This window comes from Saimiri boliviensis, chromosome 4, assembly GCF_048565385.1.
Source record: "Saimiri boliviensis isolate mSaiBol1 chromosome 4, mSaiBol1.pri, whole genome shotgun sequence".
NCBI classification, from domain to species: Eukaryota; Metazoa; Chordata; class Mammalia; order Primates; family Cebidae; genus Saimiri; species Saimiri boliviensis.
In genome coordinates, this window is record NC_133452.1 from 99026409 (window position 1) to 99035663 (window position 9255).

Genomic DNA, 9255 nt, shown 5'->3' on the forward strand with positions numbered 1-9255 from the left:
CCTCATGATCCAACCGCCTCGGCCTCCCAAAGTGCTGGGATTACAGGCTTGAGCCACCACGCCCGGCCAAGATGACATTCTTGACATATAACATAGACTTGACAACTAAAAATGAGATGTTTTTAACTGCCCCATTTCTTTTTATTTCCTTTTTTAAATCAGTCTACATAGTGCTTTGATGCCGCATTTCTTTAAAAGTTAAGCATGTGCTTACCGTAAAGCCCAGACATTCTGCTCCTATTTACTCAAAATAAATGAAAGCATATGTCCATACAAATACTTATACATGAACATTGATAGCAGGTTTTTTTTTTTTTAGAAAAATTTAAAAAATAAAATAAATTGTCTGTACAGTCTTGACCCAGAGATGAGACACAGGTCAGCTCTACATGCTGTGGGTGGTGCTGCTCTGGCTGGACATGCATCAGCTGGCTGGGACACTCGGCAGTGGACCCAGGCAGGCATCTGGGTAGGAGCAAGGCCTCAGGGAGAAAGGAAGGCCTCACCCTCCCCTCAGCATACATTTTTCAAGGGCAGACCTGACTAGGAGGGTCACATGTCTGATGCCTTTGCCAGGCCTCCAAACATAGAAAAGCTGCAGGGTTCTATGAAAAATGAAGCCTTTGTGTCAAAAATAGACCTGCAAGGAGAAAATTCAAAGCTGTTTCCCGAAGCTGGGCAAATGGGAGCTATCCAGGAAAGGAAAATACCTGGAAAGCCAGTTTGAATTTTGATAGGCCATGCTAACAGGCGATGACAACCCAGGGGCCTCCTCTCAGAGGCCCCGTAAAATTTCACGGGACTCATTTGCCTCCAGTCTTCTGGAATCTCACCCTGCAGAACTTCTGGGATGCTTGAAAGTGAGTTTCTACAGAAAAGGAAAAATCAAGTGATTTTCAGGTGCTTAACTGGTTAGGAACAACAAGGGTACCTGCTTGGAAAAGAAAGCAAATAAAAATAAAACGGAAAGCCCTGAACAGGCATCACTAGAAAGCAACTCATTCCAACTGATAATAGCAGCCTGATGCAAGGGCATCCCCAAAAGTAAAATGTTCATTTCCTCCACAAAAGAGAGAAAGAGAGAGAGAGAGAGAGAGAGCGAGCGAGCGTGTGTGTGTGTGTGTGTGTGTGTGTCTGTGTGTGTCTGTGTGTGTCTCCGTATATGTCTGTGTGTCAGAGAGACAGGGACAGAATGAGGTAGAAGAGGCCAAGACTAGAGAGAATAAGTGAATATTCCCTTTCTGTCACCAGACCTCATGTGGCCAAAAAAGCTAAATAGGTGCATAATCAGCACACTCTTGACCTATCCTTGCGTGTATACTTAAGCTAGTAACTCGAGTCCAATTCCCTAGATCACAGTAACATGGTAGCAGGGGGCTCTTGTTAAAAATGCCCATTCTTGGCTGGGCGCAGTGGCTCATGCCTGTAATTCCAGCACTTTGGGAGGCCAAGGCGGACAGATGTCCTGAGGTCAGGAGTTCAAGACCAGTCTGGACAACATGGCGAAATCCTGTCTCTACTAAAAATACAAAAAATAACTGGGTGTGGTGGTACACGCCTGTAATCCCAGCTACTTGGGAGGCTGAGGTAGGAGAATTGCTTGAACCCAAGAGGCGGAGGTTGCAGTGAGCCAAGATTCCACCACTGCACTCCAGCCTAGGAGACAGAGCAAGACTCCATCTCAAAAAAAAAAAAAAAAAAAAAAGCCCATTCTTGGCTGGGCTTGGTGGCTCACACCTATAATCCCAGCACTTTGGGAGGCTGAGGTGGGTAGATCATTTGAGGCCAGGAGTTTGAGACTATACTGGCTAACTTGGTGAAACCCCATCTCTACTAAAAATAAAAAATAAAAAGATGAACCATGGTTGCAGGCACCTATAATCCCAGCTACTCGGGAGGCTGAGGTATGAGAATCATTTGAACCCAGGAGGCGAAGGTTGCAGTGAGCCAAGATCACACCACTACACTCCAGCCTGGGCAACAGAGCAAGACTCTGTCTCAAAAAAAAAAAAAAAAATTATTGGGTCCGAGACCCCTAGAGTATAAGTCAGTGTGTCTGAAATAGAGCCCAGAAATCACCATGTGATTCTTATGCACATGCACATTAAAGCTTGAAGACCATTACCATTTCTTTCCTTCCCTCCTTCCTTTCTTTCTTTTTTTCTTTCTCTCTGTCTCTCTCTGTCTCTCTCTCTCTTTCTCTCTCTCTCTTCCTTCCTTTCTTTCTTTTTTTTTCAAACAAGGTTTTACTTTCACCCAGGCTGGAGTGAAATGGCACGATCTTGGCTCACAGCAGCCTCTACCTCTTAGGCTCGAGTAGCCGAAACCACAGGTGCATGCTACCGCATCTGGCTAATTTTTTAATTTTTGGTAGAGAAAAGGTCTCACTTTGTTGTCCAGGCTAGTTTTGAACTCCTGGGCTCAAGCAGTCCTCCTGTCTCCTCTTCCTAAAGTGATGGGATTACAGGTATAAGCCATTGAGCCTGGCAGAAGATCACTAAACAAACATAGTTTATTAGTCATTTATTAATGGTTTGCTCAATAGTTCAGCTTGATTACAGGTCAGCAAATTAAACTCTGTATTTTCACTGATGTGTTTTAATTACATTTGTCTTAAGAAAAGCAACTATGAGTTAGTAGGGAAAAAAAATCTGCTGGATGGTTGAGAATCTAAATCCATACATTTCTGAGATGGATAGCAATATGTAGCAAAATTACTCTAAATACTTTGACTCAGATTTTCCACTCCTAGTCATGAATCTTAAGGAAATAATGAATGACCCAAGATACAAGAAAGTATATTTTGCTATTCATAATTTTGAAAAATTGAAAACCACCTAAATGCTTAACAAAAGGAAATCAGTTAAATTAGTTATAATAGAGCCATCCAATAGATGCAGATAAGAATTCATTGGCATGGGCACATGTTTAAGCTACATAACTGTTCAAGAGACAAAGATTATAAAACTATGTCACATGTTAATTTTTGTAAAAAGAAATTTAAAACAGGCTGGGCATGGTTGCTCACACCTGTAATCCCAATACTTAGGGAGGCCAAGACGGGCGGATCACTTGAGGTCAGGAGTTCAGGACCAGCCTGGCCAACATGGTGAAACCCTGACTCTACTAAAAATACAAAAATTAGACCGGGTGCCATGGCTAACGCCTGTAATCCTAACACTTTGGGAGGCCGAAACAGGCGGATCACGAGATCAAGAGATCGAGACCGTCCTGGCCAACATGGTGAAACCCTGTCTCTAATAAAAATACAAAAATTAGCCGGGCATGGTGGGGCGCACCTGTAGTCCCAGCTACTTGAGAGGCTGAGGCAGGAGAATCGCTTGAACCTGGGAGGCAGAGGTTGCAGTGAGCCGAGATCATGTCACTGCACTCCAGCCTGGCAAAAGAGTGAGACTGTTAAAAAAAAAATACAAAATACAAAAATTAGCTGGATATGGGAGAATGCACCTGTAGTCCCAGCTACTCCAGAGACTGAGGCAGAAGAAACGCCTGGGCCAGCGAGACGCCATCTCAAAAATAAAAATAAAACCAAAAATTTTAAAGAATAATATACAAAACGTTAACAATACCTATCTCTGTGTAGTGGGGTCACATTTTTCTTCTTTGTAATTTGTTTTAATTGTTTTAAAATTATATACATATATAATTATTTTAGAGACAGGGTCTCATTCTGTCTCTAAGGCTGGAGTGCATGGCATGAGCATGGCTCAGTATAACCTCAAACACCCAGGCTCAAGAGATCCTCCCATCTCAACCTCCTGAGTAGCTAGGATTACAGGGGCAGACCACCATGCCTGGCTACATTTTTTGTTTGTTTTTAAGCAGAGATATGGTCTCACTGTTTCCCAGGCTTATTTTTATAATCAGAAAAAGCAATAGGGCTATAACCATTTTTAATAAAAGGAGCAGATCACTGAATTCCATGTTTAAAAATTGGGTTAAAGTCCCAGATCTACTGCTTTGAGCTTCACCTTTCTTTTCTCTGAAATGGAGATGATAATATGTGTCCTGTCTACCTCTGAGAGTAGTTGTGAGATAAAGTCTGGAAATATTTTGCAAACTATAAAATGTTTTATAAAGACACTGTATTATTAAGTTTTTATTTTCACATCAGAGACCCAAATTCATTCAATACCTAAATGTACAAATATGCCATTAAAGCATAATGCTAGACCTTTTTTTAAAAAAAGTTATATTTTTTATTATGGAAATGTTTTAAAATTTATATTATTTTATTTTTTGTGTGACAGAGTTTTCCTCTTGTTGCCCAGGCTGGAGTGCAGTGGCATGATCTCGGCTCACTGCAATCTCCACCTCCCGGTTTCAAGCCATTCTCCTGCCTCAGCCTCCCGAGTAGCTGGGACTACAAGAGCACACCACCACACCCAGCAAATTTTTGTATTTTTAGTAGACGGGGTTTCGCCACCACATTGGTCAGGCTGGTCTTTAACTCCTGACCTCAGGTGATCCACCCACATCAAAGTGCTGGGATTACAGGCATGAGTCACTACACACAGCCAGAAAATTTTAAACATATAAAAAAGTAGACACAGTGCAGTGGCTCATGCCTGTAATCCTAATGTTTTGGGAGTGCCAGGTGGGAGGATTGCTTGAAGCCAGGAACTTGAGACCTACCTGGGCACCTGGGCAGCATAGAGACACCCTGTCTCTCTTTTTTTTTTTTTTTTTTTTTTTGAGAGTTTCGCTCTGTTGACCAGGATGGAGTATAGTGGCATGATCTGGGCTCACTGCAACCTCCACTTCTTGGGTTCAAGTGATTCTCCTGCCTCAGCCTCCCAAGTAACTGAGATTACAGGTATGCACCACCACACCCAGCTGATTTTTGTATTTTTAATAGAGACAGGGTTTCAACATATTGGCCAGGATGGTCTCCAACTCCTGACCTCAGGTGATTCGCTCGCCTTGGCCTCCCAAAGTGCTGGGATTACAGGCATGAGCCACTGAGCCTCGCCAAGCTCTGTAACTTTCATGTACACAAAAGTACATTTCAGTTCTCAACTCCTTATCTAAAAAGACAGTTTGGAGACCAAGACACTGTTTCTGGTTTCCTGTCGGGTGGCGTAGTGGAGCTTAACAAGAAACACTATCCCAATTTCCTGATGGTAGAGAAGCATACAACCGTCAGTGAAATCGAAGACACTTTGCAGCAGTTTCTAAATGGGGACAACACTGGCATCATCCTCATCAACCAGTATATTACAGAGATGGTGTGGCACACCTTGGACACCCACCGGCGCTCTATCCCAGCCATCCTGGAAGTCCCCTCCAAGGAGCACCTGTATGATACCCCCAAGGACCTCATCCTGGCAGGGCCAGGGGCATGTTCTCTGCCAAAGACCTGCGCTAGGGGATTCCTCACAGCCCTCAGCGCCTCCCTCGTTTCCAGGCCTCTCCCCAGGCTTGCCATCAGCCGCCTTTAAGTTTTGAGCTTCTCACTTCCAATTCCCCACCTGTTTGCACTTCATTAAGAGGCTAGGAGAGGTGCTTCTAGGTTGCTGGGGCTCTGCTGTTAAAACACAGGCTAGTTAAGGAACAGAATCCAGACCATCCTCTCTCTCCACTACCTCTTCCCTGTGCTGTTTGTTACACAGTGTCATTGTTGATGTAAAATTAAAGTATAATATTCATATTCTTAGAGTTGATGTCGTGATATTTCTACAGATTATGTATGCAGCTCAGCATTGGGGCAATGAAAGAGCCCTTGAAGTCTAATAGACTTAAGTTCAAATCCCACCCTGTCACCTACCAGCCATGTGATACCAGATAAATTAATTACCCCTTTTAAGTCTTGTTCTAATACTTGCCTTCTATAGTTAGCATGAGACTTAAATGAGAGAATGTATATAAAGCACCTAGCATGATGTCTAACAGTCAGGGGGGCAACAACATCTCACAAGATATTCCACTCGTTTATAGAAGACCTTTAGGAAGTACAACCATAGTATATGGATTTCCCTTTGACAGATGAAGAAACTGGCAACATTAATGATTATTGCTAACAGTGAAGAGACAGAGAACTGCTCGTTCTCTACTGGGAAAGTGAAAACTGGGACAACCACTAAGCATAGTCAAAATTTGGCAGTATCTAGGAAAGTTGAAGAGGTATTTTTCCCTACATCCCAGCAATTCTATTTCTAGGTATATGCTCTAGAAAACTCTCACACATGTGCCCACGAAGACATGTAAGTATGTACATTTCAGCCAGGTATGTTGGCTCACCCTTATAATGCCAGCACTTTGGAAGGCTAAGGCTGGAAGACCATTTGAGCCCAGGAGTTTGAGGCCAGCCTAGACAACATAGTGAGACCCCCTTCTACAAAAAAGTAAAAACATTAGCCAAGCGTGGTGGCATGCACTTGGAGTCGAAGTTACTCAGGAGGCTGAGGTGGGAGGATCATTTGAGCCCAGGAGGTTGAGGCTGCAGTGAGCTGTGGTTGCACCACTGCACTCCAGTCTGGGTGACAGAGCAAGACCTGTCTCAAAATATTTTTCTTTTAAATTAAAAATATGTACACTGTAAGCCGGGCGCGGTGGCTCAAGCCTGTAATCCCAGCACTTTGGGAGGCCGAGGTGGGTGGATCGCAAGGTCAAGAGATCGAGACCATCCTGGTCAACATGGTGAAACCCCGTCTCTACTGAAAATACAAAAAATTAGCTGGGCATGGTGGTGCGTGCCTGTAATCCCAGCTACTCAGGAGGCTGAGGCAGGAGAATTGCCTGAACCCAGGAGGCGGAGGTTGCGGTGAGCCGAGATCGCGCCATTGCACTCCAGCTTGGGTAACAAGAGCGAAACGCCATCTCAAAAAAAAAAAAAAAAAAAAAAAAAAAGTACACTGCAACAATACTTATGAGAGAAAACAATAATAAGCAATCTAAATGTCCAATAGTATAGAACATGTGATATAGTCAAGGAAGATAAATTGTGATATAGTCATGAATGAAACACCTACACCAATTAAATTGGCTGAAGTAGCTACAGGTGGCAACATGAGTAAATACTATAAAGTTGAATGAAAAGAGTGGTGGCAGGAGGATCTGCACGATATGATACCATTTTTTTTTTAATAGCTTTATGGAGGTGTAACTGATATACATAAACCTACATAGAGTCAATATGTACAATCTGATGAGCTTAGACATATGCACACACCCATGACACTGGTTTGTTTCTGGTTTGTCTCTGTCTCAAAAAAAAGATAAGTAATAGATTAATAATAAATCATACACTCAAAGGCCAGACACGGTGGTGCAAGCCTGTAATCTCAGCACTTTGGGAAGCTGAGGCAGGTGGATCATGAGGTCAGGAGTTCAAGACCAGCCTGGCCAACATGGTCAAACCCCGTCTCTACTAAAACTACAAATATTAGCCAGATGCAGTGGCAGGCACCTGTAATCCCAGCTACTCGGGAGGCTGCGGCAGGAGAATCACTTGAACCCAGGCAGCAGAGGTTGCAGTGAGCCGAGATCACACCACTGTACTCCAGCCTGGGCAACAGGTAAGACTCCATCTCAAAATAAATAAATAAATAAAACTTTCAGGATAATCGATATTCAGGACAATGATTATCTCAGGAAAGAAAAGGAGGAAATGTAACAGAAGAGGGATACTAGGAGGGCGTAATTGTTTCTGTAATATTTTCATTCTTTTTTTTTTTCTTTTTTGAGGCAGAGTCTCACTCTGTCACCCAGATTGGAGTGCAGTGGTGTGATTTTGGCTCACTGCAACTTCCATCTCCTGGGTTCAAGCGATTCTCCTGCCTCAGCCTCCCGAGTAGCTGGGATTACAGGTGCGTGCCACCACGCTCGTCTAATTTTTGTATTTTTAGTAGAGAAGGGGTTTTACCGTGTTGTCCAGGCTGGTTTTGAACTCCTGACCTCAGGTGATCCACCCGCCTCAGCCTCCCAAAGTGCTGGGATTACAGCGGTGAGCCACCATACCTGGCCATATTTAAGGTCTTTAAAAAATAGCTAAAACACATGTGGCTTAATGTAAGCATTTATGTGTAAAGACTCAGATGTTGTTATATTATTCTTTACACATATGTATGTGTATACATATGTGTATATGTATACACATATATATGTAAGCAGAAAACACTATGTGACAGGCACTGTTAGATTCTTTACATCTATTAACTAATGTAGTCATTTCGACAACCCTACAACCCTGTTGTTACTATGATTATCCTTGTTTTACAGATGAGAAAACTGAAGTACAGAGATTAGAAACTTGCCCAATGTCACATACGTAGTAAACGGTGATCCTGGGATTTGAAGACGGTCTGACTTCAGAGTCTGATTTTTTTAATTATGATTATTTTTCTCTCTTTGGGCTGGGTGCAGTGGCTCATGCCTGTAATGCCAGCACTTTGAGAGGCTGAGGCAGGTGGATCATTGAACTCAAGAGTTTGAGACCAGCCTGGGCAACATGGTGAGACCCCGTCTCTACGAAAATAATAATAATTTTCTCTTTTTTATTTTTAAAAATCTTTTACTTCTTAACTTTATTTCTTTTTCTCCCTGGTAACTCCCAGAACAAGAGTCTCATTTCTTAACAACCATGTCCTACTATTTCTTCAAATATTTCAAAACTTTAAGAATATAAGAGGAGGGCACTACTGAGGAGGAAGGTAAAGTTGCCTAGCATCACACAACCCATGTGGCAAAAAGGCAGTTCAACAATGTTTCCTAACCTTCTTTTGCTGCTGGGAGTCATGCATACCTGACTTGTGAAGAGAAGGATAAATCAAACAGCAAACTAAGAAGACTCTTTTCAAGTCTTTAAGAAATTCTCTGGAAGTCAATGCAAAGGAGAATAAGTACTTCTACGAATGAAGAGTTTTTTATTTAGAGTCTGAGCTAATAATCCTGAGGGTTATGGTTGTCGTTAAATTATTATCTACTTTTGGGGAGGACCATTTGCATGGGCAAATCCCCAATGAGTCATAATCCACATACGAAATAAAAATTAACTCTGTTCTTTCCATACTACAAAAGAGCAAAATCAAGGCTAGAAATCAAATGTAATACCTGCCTCTGGACGATCCATTGGTGGATTCAGCATGTGTCTTTGGGGCAGGTCAAAGACCACTGTTGGTGGTTGGTCCTGAGGGAGGGGCTGGTAGCCTCCTTCTACGATCCTCCATGGTTCTACCTCTGTGTTTCACATCCAGACCCAGCATGGCTCCAAGGTTTGGGGGAAACTGGCAAGTT

The 9255-nt window shown here is 42.7% G+C and overlaps 1 pseudogene; it reads left to right on the top strand.

The window, feature by feature from the left end:
• The first annotated feature begins 740 nt into the window (after window positions 1–740).
• Window positions 741–5389, top strand: LOC101042850 (V-type proton ATPase subunit F pseudogene; annotated as a pseudogene).
• Window positions 5390–9255: the final 3866 nt, after the last annotated feature.